Here is a 14,066-nt window from a genome sequence, read left to right as displayed (position 1 = left end):
CTCCCACATTCTGGGAGAGATTTTCTTTTAACTTTGTGGTTCAGAGGGAACTGAAGCAATCTTGCAGACACCCCTTCCTGGCCTCAAGTACATCCAGGGACATCCTTGATCTGAGTAAACTCAATAGTAACTGCGACACTGTCTGAAGTCTTTGGTTCTTTGTCACTGTTTATTTTTTTCTCTACTTGGGACTAAAAAATGAGATCCCCTTTCTGTTTGACGGTAAAACCAAAGTCACTGATTGTGTTGGTGCCAGTATCATAGAGGTTGTCTGTTTGTGAAAAGTGGCAGGAGTGATCAACTGAGGACACCCTGATGGTATTCCAAGCCACAGTTCTAGCAATCTCCCAGTCCACACCCCAGCCCTTGGTAATGGGAGCCATTGATTTCCTCTTTTGGGTTAAGCTGGTTAAAGTTGAATTTCTGTCACTTGTGTCAAAATATTTCTAACAGCAGTAGAGCTAGGAAGTTTAATCAGTCACCGGTAGATTCTTGCTGGCCTATTTGATGTATCAATTACCTGATATTTGCCTGCAATGCAGGAGAGCATGGTTGATGCACCATAATGTATCAATTACCTGATATTTACCTGCAATGCAGGAGATCCTGGTTCAATTCCTGGGTTGGGAAGATCCACTGGAGAAGGGATAAGCTACCCACTCTAGTATTCTTCAGCTTCCCTGTGGCTCAGCTGGTAAAAGAATCCACCTGCAATGCGGGAGACCTGGATTCAATCCCTGGGTTGGGAAGATCCCCTGGAAAAGAGAAACGCTACCCACTTGAGTATTCTGGCCTGGAGAATTCCATGGACTGTATAGTCCATGGGGTTGCAAAAAGTCGGACACAACTGAGTGACTTTCACTTCACCTGCTATCTATGACCTTCTGGTTTAGCTAGAACCTGGGTATTAAACTCGGAAGTAAGAACAATGTGTGTGCTATGGTAGGGGAACTTAAAAATGAAGTAATGAAGAATTTTTATCAATTTTAAACATCATTTCCTGGCTGATAGATGTTATATCCTAAATGGACACATTTTCTCTTGGAAAGCCACTTACAACTAAAAATGTAGGTCAGAGATACCAAAAACCTAGCACGTGTCAGGTCTCCCGCCAAACTCTTGGTCGCCATGACTGGCTGACAACAGAATTTTACTAAACTTCTGTTTAGTAAAGGGCTGCGCCCTCGAGTTCTTCATGAGCCCCCCACTAGGAAGCCACTGACAGTTAAGTAGAGTTTGCATGCATGTTCAAATCTACTTGCCAGTGTGGATAAGGTTACTGATAATTATCTTAATAAAATCATTATGACCTCTTTTCCCTCTTCTCTATAAAGTTAAGCCCTTCTACCAGTTTAAGACAGAAAGCCTGCTTTTAGGCAATCTATTATTCATGTATGCCACAGCAGAGTCACCTCGCCCTGTGTGGGTACATTTTAATCCTTTACTACAAACACTGGATGAAAGGATTTCCTTTTGGTGATAAAGAATTTCAGGCATCTGAAAGCAAATGGAAGAGTTATTTCAGGAGGACTTTTTCACAGAGCTTCTGGGAGCCCACCATGTGTTTGGGGCTAATCCCCCCTTTTCGGAAGTCATACCGCCTATATTGCACCCACCAGCCTCACTCTAGACAAAGAGAATTTGAGAGCGTCTGACCTGGTTCATTAAATAAACTGCCTTCAATTCATTTTATAGATTAGTTCAGAAATCTGTCAAATTTTATTTCAAAACCCTCAATATTCTATAGACCTTAAGTTAAAAATGACATATATTCTTTCCCCCTGGTAGATTCACTGATTTCTCTTAGCCAAGGGAAGGGGGATATCAACCAGCTGTCTTTAAAAGCTAAGCTCCTGAATCCTTGCAACAACTGTCAGGAGCCTGTTCTCTTATAAACACACACACACGCGCACAGGAGACTATGACCAACTAAGGAAATCATATTAATTTAATGCATGTACCCACATTTATGGGCTTCCCTGTGGCTCAGCTGGTAAAGAATCCACCTGCAATGTGGGAGACCTGAGTTCAGTCCCTGGGTTGGGAAGATCCCCTGGAGAGGGGAACAGCTACACACTCCGGTATTCTGGCCTGGAGAATTCCATGGACTGTATAGTCCATGGGGTTGCAAAGAGTCAGACATGACTAAGCAACTTTCACTTTCCCTTTCACCCACATTTATATCCCTGGTGGCTCAGATGGTAAAGAATCTGTCTGCAATGTCGGAGACATTTGTTCTAGAGAAACATAATATAGTATAATATAGTATGGTATGGTATAATGTAACATGATATAGTATAATATTAGTATGGTATAGTATAAAAATTTATTATTATTATTATAAACACATCTGCCTTTTGTTTTAGTGACACCATCTCTATCTTCTAAGGCTGTTTGCTATTTTAAAAAATCCTTAAAAACATAGTACAAGAAGCACACAGTGCCTCTGCTCATAAGACGTGTAAAAATGAAAGACACACAGAAAATTATCTTTCGACAGACATGTACAACAGATTCTTTTTTGTTAGTCAGTATGGGTTGGGTATATTGAAAGTCAAAAGTTCCAATTAATAATGATCAATAGATTTCATGATGAATGTTCTCATTGAGAACTTTTGAATGTAATATTAGCTCATTACTGTAATGTGATGCTAGGAGAAATACTGGCATTGTATAAATTCAAAAAATACCAAATTTCAAAAGGAATTAGTGGCCATTTTATCCCTACCTTAATCCAAGAGTGGAAAACACATTGAAAACAGTCGTGGGAGAATTTTATAATTAGAGAAACAGCTTCATCAATCTAAAATCAACCATTTAAAGATGATATAGTACATACTGGGGCTTTCCTGGTGGCTCAGACAGTAAAGAATCCGCCTGCAATGTGGGAGACCTGGGTTCAATCCCTGGGTTGGGAAGATCCCCTGGAGAAGGGAATGACAACCCACTCCAGTATTCTTGCCTGGAGAATCTCACAGACAGAAGAGCCTGGCGGGCTACAGTCCATGGGGTTGCAAAGAGTCAGACACAACTAAGCAACTCTCACTTGCACACTGCGCTTTCACACATAGTGCATATTGGGCACTGGTTTCCTTTTATGACAAATGTGTAAGAAATAATGGATATTAATTGTGTTTGATCCAGAAAGCCAGCTTTATCTTAGATAAAGTATGTAATTGAGTAAAATAAGCAACATGCTGATGCTGCTAAGTCGCTTCAGTTGCGTCCGACTCTGTGCGACCCCATAGACGGCAGCCCACCAAGCTCCCCCGTCCCTGGGATTCTCCAGGCAAGAACACTGGAGGGGGTTGCCATTTCCATCTCCAGTGCATGAAAGTGACAAGTGAAAGTGCAGTCGCTCAGGCGTGTCTGACTCTTAGCGACCCCATGGACTGCAGCCCACCAGGCTCGTCCGGCCATGGGATTTTCCAGGCAAGAGTACTGGAGTGGGGTGCCATTGCCTTCTCTGAATAAACAACATATATGCCCTCAAATGATGGTCCACTTCAGATTTTATAATCTAAATCTATATTAAATAGTAGTTTAAAAGTATGGTATTGCTAACTAGAAATAAAATTTGATACACACTACCCTATAATACTTAATCAAATGATTGAAATAATCCCAGTATTTTTACTGTAAACTTGTCAGGTTTGTAAAATGCCATTACCATGAATGTAACTCACATAGAAGCTCTGCTCATGACTGTGGAACAGGCAGTGACCCCCACTTCCAAGCTCTTTGTGCTCACCTCTCACTTCAGGCACAGATTGAGCCCACCTTTCCTGATAACTTCAAGGTCTTTTTTTTTGCCTACATTGGTATCTCGCGTAGGCAGTAATTGGGCATGAACTTGTTCCAAGACCACATCTGGTGGGTTTCAGACTGGAGTGAACCTTTTGGGCCATCTGGGCTCCATGCTATTATCTGTGACTGTATCCATGGTTCCAAGGCTCTAAAACGTCCAAACTCTAATAGTTGCCTTTGGCTCCTTTGCTCCTGATTTCTCTGTCCTTTCCAAGCATGTGTTTCAGGGACCATACACCAGGTCATTACAATAAAGAACTGAAAGTCTTTGGAGAGGCAAAGTTGCCCTTCTTCAGAGTGAACCAGCATAAGGAGATGTTCAGATATTTCCTCTCCATTAGGCTCCTTGTTTGTATATGCGGCCATGCACCCGAATGTTAACACGCGAGCGTCTCACTTGTCGTCAGGCTGGCCTGTCCCTTGTACTGACGAGTCCTTCATTCTCCTGTCACTGCACATCCACCTTCGCCCAGTTAAAAAACTGGCCCATTTCAAGTTATTCTCCTTGACTGTGGCTCCCTGGTCAACATGTTGCTTGCTGCCGGTTTCTAATGTAGAAGAATATCATCATGCCTTCGTCATTCCCTGAGGGTTGGTTCAGTTTTAGGAATGCTGTTATAGCAAGCGGCATAATGACCACTCTTTCCCTCCTGTTTCCTGTCTGAGCAGCAGAGTGCACTAGGCCGAACGAACCCAGTAAACGTGGCACCAGTTGGTACTTTTCTTGAATGAAAAGCCATAATTAGTTTGTTTCCTTTACACAGTGCAAAACGAACAAGATGGATTAGAGTGGTTGCTTCAAGTAATTATGTAATTAAGATTCGTGTGCACTGCTAAGTGAATGCATAATCTTGAGGAAATTCTTTTCAATTATGACTAGGGCATCATAAGCCATGTTGTAACCTTTAAAATCTCAAAAATAAGTTTTGTTGTTTTTTTCCCTTGACATGTCCAGCTAGACATTATTGACATACTGGCCTACAAATCTCCCTGTTTAAATTTTAATTGGCCTAGAAATGCTCTAGAAGGGTCCATAATCAAGCCTGAAAATCTGAATTACCTAAAGAGCACCACTTACTGGCCTCCCCTGGTGGCTCAGCGGCAAAGAACCCACCTGCCAATTGAGGAGACGCAGGCCGCAGAGCAGCTAAGCCCCGGCAGCACGGCCTCTGAGTCTGCGCTCCACGGCCTGACAGCGGCAGCCACCGGGCCCCCAGGCCGCAGGACTGAAGCCCGCACACCCCCGGCCCGCGCTCCGCGACAGGGGAAGGCCCTGCAGCAAGACGCCTGCGCACAACAGCTGGAGAGGAGCCCCTGCTCACCGCAGCTAGAGGAAAGCCGTGCGGCAGCAAAGATCCAGGACAGCCCAGACCATAAAAAAGAGCGCTTGTTAGAAATGGCCCTAATGCACTTAGCGAAACTAACAGTCAACAGCTTGGATTTTATGTACTTCTTGCTGCTAAGAGCTCGCTATGAATTAAGTCTGCATGGCCTGACAATAACATTACCTGAACGTTCAAAACTAATTACAGTGCTGCAAATATTCGGCAGGAAGCTAAATCAATATGAAATTCAAAAGTGCACAGCAAGCTTATTTGCTTCATAATATACCTATGTACCTTTTTTTAAATTATAGCATTGTGATTTTTTTAAATTAACCATCATGCCATCCTGATTTGTCTTACATTACTACCAAAACATAATCAATCAGAAATGAACAGAGAACTTGTTCATTCAACATTTATAACCACCATTCAATAATTCATATCTAATGAACCAGAAAATATTTTCCCTTGTGTTATAATTATCTTTGTATATGTCTTGTATTACTCTATCTGTCATCAGCCAAAACACCTAGTATAATACATTGAACATAGATATGCACCTATTTGTTGATGGAAAGGTTGGAAGGAGGAGGAAGGGAGAGAAGGAAAGAGGGATACCCACTTTTGGATGTTTTTATTAATTACTTTATACATTCTAAAAAATTAAACATAAGCTTATTGTAGCTAGGCAAGGATATTATAAAAGATTCTGATTTTTGCAATTAGATCATTAAAATTATTTCAGTGCTTCTGGATAAAATTTACTTTTAGAAAAATTGAGACCTGAGGGTAAATACTTTATCTCAGGGATAAGTTAATGTTACAGAAACATTTTCTGGTTTTCACATTCTAATATTTTACAAAGATGTTTGATATCCTCTAAATTAGATATGTTTAAGTATAGTTACTGTTTATGAACAATTAACAATTTTTCCCCAGATGTGAAACCATTCCATCACTATTCAAATACTTTAATCTTAACTTAAAAAGAAGTAATATAAAGACCAATATTTGTGCTAATAATGATCAAGTTCATTCATAATTAATGAATTTTCACAAGATTTTTTGGGAGGGGTTCCTAAGATTTCAGGTCATCAAAATAAAGTTTTCTTTTTCTTAACTTTGAGGTTTTCTATCTTTGTTTTGTCTCACAGCTCAGCTTTGGCAATGGCATCTTGTGGTTAACCTCAAAGTGAGCATCTTTCTTATAGTTGCAACTCAAATTACATTTATGTTGGCCAATTCTAAATCTTAATTTCAAGCACAGTTGTTTTCTCCAAGCTCCAAATATCTCCAACTGCCTAGTCAACATTACAATTCAAAAGTAGTGTTATTTTCACTTAAAAATGAATTTAAATGCCAGTATACTTTTTATTCCTTATCTTCCTTTTTAAATCAGTGATACTCCATGTGACACATGCTTCAAATAACTTTTTACCCGCCTACATGGTGACAATCACCTTTTCTCTAATTTGTGATGGAACTGGACACTTTTTGGGGAAGAACTGCAATCATAGACTGGAAGACGTGATGCTCTAAGGTGTGAAAATAATTACCCCTGCACTTCTTCCTGATTTAATGATGTTACATGCAGACTCAGTAAAAAGAAGCATGATATTTAAAAGCAGAGCTCATTCAATTAAAAAATAAAATTTTAAAATTAAAAGCAGAGGTCAAGAACTATAATATGACCTGTTACTTTATGTATCAAGTGACCTTGAATATCCAGGTAACTACATCACTGAGAAGTTGTACCATATTTAAGAGTCAGCAGCAAGATGCCACAAAATCCTTCTGTGTCTCCATCAAGATTTACCTGTGTTTCTGATGAAAGATGATATCACTTGAGATACCGCATAAACTAGTGAAGATTCAACCCTCATGATATACTTTTTCTAACTCTCCTAGCCTTACTTATCTGCTGCTGATTGTTGACCAATGTACTCCAGCTGATCAAATACTTATCCCTGAACATAAACTATTCCAAATGGTTTGGATTTTCTATACTTTCGGAGTATTTCATGGAAAGACTAGATTTCTAGGATCCATGGCATCTCCAGATTCCCTGATGTAACTCTGGAGATGTAACTCGTTCAGTGAACAAACCTGATGAGTGTGACATGCTTATCACAAAGCAAACATTCAAATTCTTATTTTCATTAGGTTTTCTAGGATCCTATTTTATCCTACTTTTGTATTAACCAAAAAAAAAAAAAACAAAAAAAACCCCAAAAGCAGTCTCATTATTTCCTGAACATTCTTAGGTAATACGGTATCCAGTGGTGACTTTTAAGACACAAAATACAAACTAAATTTTTTTTAACAAATAAAATGTTTAGTTACATGAAATAATCAACACTTTGATCTTCATTCAGAGATAGTCCTTCAGTCCTTTTCCTCTGCCATACAGCTAAGGGAAGGGAAATGACCAGCCTCTCCCATTTATCCCTCCCCCTCCCTTTCTCAGCAGCTGCTAATTCTGCTCTTCCAGGTTTGGGGCAGGAAGGATTGGAGGGTAAGAAGAGGGATCTGGAAACTCTTTTTTGCTTTGGTGGGCAGGTTTCATTCTCTTGAGTCTGGAAGATTGCATGTGATGAGGTTTTTCCGGAGCCTCCCTTCCGTGCCCCACCCCGCCCTCTGTTCATTAGAGGGCTCTCCTGACTTGTAATTTCCTCTCTTCTGGTCCCTCAGTCCTCCCTTAGCCTTTCACATTTCAGAGGTTGAACTCCAGCAATTCTCTTCATGCTCCTCAAGGCTATGGGGAGTGGGGGCAGGGCAGGAAGAAAAATAGTTAAACCCTCTATAATCTTATTCCCACCTTATCCTAGTCATCCGTCAACTCAACCTTTGAGCAGGGGGGAAAGAACTGTAGAAAGATACTTTGAGATGAGACACTGAGGAGGCAAGAATTAGAAAGGAAGTTTCGATTGTCCCTATAGAGTTATTTCCACTCGGCGTATTAAGAAGGAAATACTGTGACTCAAGTTTTAAACTCAAGTGATGCATGCTTGGTCACCCAGTTGTGTCTGACTCTGAGATTCCATGGACTGCAGCCCTCCAGGCTCCTCTGTCCATGGACTTTTCCAGGCAAGAATACTGGAGTGGTTTGCCATATCCTACTCCAGGAGATCTTCCCCACCCGGGAGTTGAACCTTCATCTGCTGCATTAGCAGGCAGATTCTTTACTACTGGGCCACCTGGGAAGCCCCCACAAATTAATTAAACATCCACTGTATTTCCTAAAAACTCTGAGGATCTGTGAAGCTGTTAAAAAAATTCTAGAATAACTTTTCTCCCAGCAATAGGAAGACAGATTGTGCCTTTTTTGCAGACTTAGAAAGTAACAGTGAAGTGGAAAAACCCAAAGGTTTCAGTTTTATCCATATTCACCCATAGCTGTGCAGATCTGACCTAACTTGCTCACTGGCAGAATTCAGTCTCAACCTCCATTCTATCTGTTACATGGCATTGTGAAGCTGAAATTGCCTAAGACCTTTAATTTAAATTCCAAGCAATAGTTTGGAAAATCCCACAATGGTCAAAAATTTTGGCAGCAAGAATGGAGAAGTGAGCTTTATCAGGACAAAAGGACAGCTCTAACCCCTGAAAGTAATCAGACACTCTTCAAAGGTTTCTGAAAGTCAAAGCATGTACTGGCTGGTTAGAGACTCCACTCCAGCCAGTTCTCTCAGAAGGTTAAAATTACACCAATTCAAGATCGGAGCTTTCAGGGCAGGGTTGATATTGAAGTGTGATATTTAATTCAGTGGGATAGGATTTTCCAGTACAATTAAATCCAAAGCTATGGTTAATGTGACAATAAAAAGGACATTTGGTTATCCAAGTACTGTGATTGAGAGAACACGTTTGTTCATTTAAAACATTCAAGATACTGAAAAGTAAATTGATAAGGGATTTGTTAACTGCAGAGGGGAGGAGAAGAGCAGGAAGAGGACTAGCGAAAGACAAGAAGATCAGAAGAAAATTAAAGTGGACTTTTAATCTCTTTCTATAATTTTTCTTTGCTTTCTCATTTAAAAAGCCTTAAGATGTGCCTACTCATGGCCTTACCAGAAACAAATGCATGAAGAGAAAGAAAGCCCAATTGATTTTTAATTGTTGACACCAAATTGAAAATTCAGAACAGTTTCTAGGAGAAATGTAAAACTAGTCAGATACTAATGTGAGCACATTTGTCCTCTAGAGCTTGAGAAGTGACAACATAGCCCAGGGAAGCGGAGCACACATTAACCAGGGCCAGGATGTAGCCAGTCAAGACCCCTGCGCAGCAGCAAGTGGGCCAAGAAAACTGCAGGTCTGGATGAAGGCTGCACATGCATCTTCCAGGGGTCTTCTGTTACTTGACTACTGCTGTGAATTTGAATTTCCTTTCCACTGTCTTCACATTATCAAAGTATTTATATCCATGCCATACATACTGTCAGCCTATTGCTGTCTACAGTACTTCTTACAAAGTAAGCCATGTTATAAGTAACTCAGTGAGTTATTTAATAATGATGATTGCTAAGTATTTATTTCAGGATGCTCACAACAAAAACTGAAATCCTCATTTTTCACATGGAAAACTAGGAAGTTTAGTTTGTTCAATGAACTCCCCCACAGCCATTTACCCAACTGGAAAATGTCAAAGTCAGAAATTGAATATATACATGTCTGTCTTCACTCAGGATGCATGCTCAAAACACCATGGCTCTTTATTTTCTCTTCCTTTGGAGCTGGCTTCTCATCCTCAATGCTTCCGTAGCTCTACCTGTCCAAAGGGAAGTGTTCTTTTAAATCAATACTCACTACACTTTCTGTTCTTAGTTTGGCCAACTTCTGCTGCCCACCTAGTAAATTGCATTTTTAAAGAAGTTTCTAAATTTTTAGAAGGGCAAAGCCTAATTCTATCAAATAATTTTCTATCTGGATGCATTAGAGCCAACGGGCAGGGGAAATACTGGGAACTAGATCACCAAAGTGGAAGGGAAGACCAGCTTCTCCTGGGGTCCCTCTCCTGTCTCACAACTGTAATTTGCACAAAGATAAATATTCTGGAGGGATAATGATGACAATGATAGGCAACAGCATTGAAGAGAAAACTCTTCCTACATAACTGTTGAACATTTTCATTTAACATCCCTATTAGTAAGTAAAACTCAACTAAAATCTTTTTAAAAATTATGTAGAGAATAGCATGTATGTTTCAAGCCAGGCAAATCTCCTATTAACAAATTTAATTTCCAGCAATCAAATAAACCATCTGTCTCAAAGCATCATCAAAAAAAATCCAGTTGTCTTGTCTCAGCCATTTCAATACCTGATGTCCAGAAATGAACTGACACCTTTAGAACTCTTATAAATATTGTTTGCAAAATATATTTTACTTGAGTGATTTTTCCTCATGACCTCAAATAACTTATTGACTCAACTGTTTTTCTTCATAGAATACTTACTGCCTTTCTGCCAAAGGCAGAAATCCTTTCACCCTGTGACATGCTGCCTTCTACCCTTTGCTACCAGAACCTCCAGGTTCCTAAAACATCAATGTATCTTTTACCTAAAATTGCCCTTTGAGGTAATGCATGCTTTTGAGTCATCTGTTTTTAATTTCCTTTGTCAGTTTTTCTCCCACTGTAGTTTCAGTTAAATATCACCTGGCATTCATATGACATTGTCATGATCGTGATATTGTGAATGCCATCTAAAGAGTTTCCATATTCTGCACCTCACCTGGAGATTACCTCCCATCTCCAGGAAACACTTTGGCCTCCAAGTTCTAGTTTCTTTCGTCACTAATAGCTGACACTCATCCTGATCCAGGGAGTCCTACCTGCCAGACTTAAGTGATTCCATCTAGGATGGAATAAAATAACTATGTTGCTAATTATACCCACCACTTACTGAGTACTTGCTACATGCAAAGCAACCTGCTGAGTTCATTTCTTCCTCATGGTGATCTTATGAGAATGTATTCTTGGGGCTTTCCTGATGATGGTCCAGTGGCTAAGATTCTATGCTCCCAATACAGGGAGCCAGGGCTCAATCCCTGGTTTGAAAACTAGATCCCACATGCTGCAACTAACACCTGGGATGGCCGAATAAATAATTTTTTAAAAAAAAAGAATATATTCTTTTCCTTAGAAATTGTCAAGGCGAGGAATTAGGCACCAAGACACAAAGTTCCTTGCCTACCATTACCAGCAGATAACAAAGTGGAGATTTTAACCCAGGCAGCCTCACTCTGAAGCCTGCTTGCCCAGCAATGTTAGAGTGTCCATGGTAGTTTGCAGGGTCCGTTCTGAGAAGGCGGAGTGGTGGGCAGCAAAGCAAATGAGAATGGATGGGCTTCCTGGATGAGCAGTGTTGAGTGTGTCCCAGGCTGCATGGTTGAAAGGATAAAAATCAGTGTGAAGGGGATATCAGGGATTAATGCTTTCAAGATCAATGCTTTTCAAATTCATTTTACTCAATCTCAGTGCGTAAGAATACAGATGGCTACATAATTTCAGCTGGTCTGTGTAAATGACTAGCAAAACAACTCAAGCCCATGGCCTTTGGGGAAATTGCCAGTGTGGTTCCAGATGCTCAGAAGATGTGCTCCCTGGACTAAGCTAGACAGGGATCAGTGCCATTCTGTGAATCGCCCCCCAAATGTGTAGGGTATGTACTGTATTTTTATTTATTAAGCAATCACGAAGAGACAAAGCTGCAGAGGATTCCCAGAGCACCAATGAACAAGAAAAGAAAGCCCAACTGTTGTTTTGCTCACATTTCAGTTTTCCCACATGCCCCTCTTCTCAAACTGCAAAACTGCTGTTCATCCCCATGGTGACTTAAATGAAAAGCAGTAATCTGTTGGGATCAGTCTCTTTTAGGAGCAAATAGCAATGAAGCTTGCTATTTAAATCTTCCTTCCATTGATGCACATGAGTATTTAAATTGCATAGTTAAAAGTAATGAGCACTTAGTACCCTTTTCTGCCGGCATCAAACTGCTCTCTCCCATTATCTAAGAGAAGGTATTTCATTCCGAGCTTCTCAGATGAAATAGGAGAGACTTCTTACCTGTTTTTCTTTTTTATTCTCATAATTCCTTGGTTCTCCCAAGTCTTAGCCCAACTGCTGTTAATTCTCGCATGCTTTCTTTACATGCTAAAGACCTCCTTGAAGCTGTCTCAGCAATAATGCTTTCTTCTTGATTTTAAAAGAGCTGTCAAGATTAGTCAATCCACAACATACATGTTTTCTCTATCATTCTTCCTCCAAATCAGTGATAGTAGTTTCTTCTGCTGTGAAATTCTTTATAAAATAGTTTAAAAAAAAAAAAGATTAGCATATTTTACTTGTAGCTCAATATGTGACTTGCTGTTTTGCCAAGCAGTGATTTCCAGGCAGATGAGTCACAGTGAAAAAAATAATAATAATGACTTAAAAACAAGCTTGCTGATGTCCGATGACCCAGGCTTCTCAGGGTGGCTTTACCCAACCACTGATTCTCCACATTAAGAAGGATTGAGCCTCAAAGATCTCAGTGTCTATTCTTTAGTTACTATGCTTTGTCCTCCCTCTTTGAACCAGTGAAGTTGCTCAGTCGTGTCTGACTCTTTGTGGCCCCGTGAACTGTAGCCTACCAGGCTCCTCCATCCATGGAATTTTCCAGGCAAGAATACTGGAGTGGGGTGCCATTTCCTTCTCCAGGGGATCTTCCCGACTCAGGGATTGAACCCAGGTCTCCCTCATTACAGGCAGTTGCTTTACCGTCTAAGCCACCAAGGAACCCTCCCTCTTTGGGCTGGATAAATTGTAACATGAGGTGGGATAATGGCCCATCCAGACTGGTGCCTGGAGTCAGTGGCTCAGTTTATACTGAACAGTGTCCCTCTGGCTGATGGTCTGCTCTCTGCCCTACCCCTCCACCACCCCAGGCCACCCAGAGCGGGTCTTCCTCACTGTTTCAAGGAGTAACAGGGAAGCCACACAGCTCACAAGCTTCCTCTGTGAAGAACAACATCTTTACCTAACATACGCTAGATCTGCTCATTCCCAGGAAGTCCAGCCACTAACCCACCGTGCACCTCTCATCTGCCCGAAATGACTTTATTACACTACGGTATGCTTTCTTTTAAATAAGAAAGTATTTTTTAAAACAGGAAAACCAAGTGTAAGTCCAACTGTAACTCACCGTTTTTCGGAATATGCTAATATGCAGCATTGAAATGACATAAAAATAGAAATTTGTTGAGTTTTTCTCTAACAACAAGCAAGCAAGGAAGCTTGAAAACACAATATTTAAGTAATTTAACCAAACAATATTTAACTAATTTAACCAAAACTGCATGAATCTGTGTGTGTGTGTTTGTATGTTAGTCACTCAGTTGTGTTCAGCTCTTTGTGACCCCATGGACTATGGCCCACCAGGCTCCTCTGTCCATAGAATTTCCCAGGCTAGAATACTGGAGCGGGTAGCCATTCCCTTCTCTAGGGGATCTTCCCACCCAGGGATTAAACCCATGTCTCCCACATTGCAGGCAGATTCTTTACCATCTGAGCCACCAGGGAAGCCCTCGTGAGTCTATATTTAACATTAAACATTAAATACAGACAGGAGGAAAGGTCTCAACTCTCTCAATGTAAACTTGCCAATAAAAGAATTCATGTTCTTTTATTGAACAAAAATTTATTAATTTTTTTTAACATTATTTCATATTGTTTTTAAATATATGTCCAAAATATATATGATATTTAAAGAGTGGTAAGACAAATATCTACTTAGCTACCATTGTACATTATCAATAGCCTTGTTATTCTGTTGGATTTTTACAGTTACGTAAAAACATTAACAATACTAAACAGTATGCTATTTGGTTTGTCCTAACTCCTCTTTTATAATGATGGAATCACACAATATATGTGTAAGTTGGTGTGATTTTCT

General features: G+C 40.2%; 1 long non-coding RNA gene across 1 annotated transcript in view; it reads right to left on the bottom strand.

The window, feature by feature from the left end:
- Positions 1-9,263: 9,263 nt before the first annotated feature.
- The window catches only part of LOC122688014, a 29,271-nt gene continuing 24,468 nt past the window's right edge, over positions 9,264-14,066 (bottom strand). Inside the window, exons 12-13 of the long non-coding RNA XR_006339296.1 lie at positions 12,200-12,433; positions 9,264-9,903 (exon numbers count right to left, since the gene is read on the bottom strand). This is a non-coding gene — a long non-coding RNA (uncharacterized LOC122688014). The remainder of the gene's footprint in view (positions 9,904-12,199; positions 12,434-14,066) is intronic.

The sequence above is a fragment of the Cervus elaphus genome, chromosome 32 (genome assembly GCF_910594005.1).
Source record: "Cervus elaphus chromosome 32, mCerEla1.1, whole genome shotgun sequence".
In the NCBI taxonomy this organism is placed as follows: domain Eukaryota; kingdom Metazoa; phylum Chordata; class Mammalia; order Artiodactyla; family Cervidae; genus Cervus; species Cervus elaphus.
Note: the sequence above shows the minus strand (reverse complement) of the source record. Positions and strands in the feature narration are given on the sequence as shown.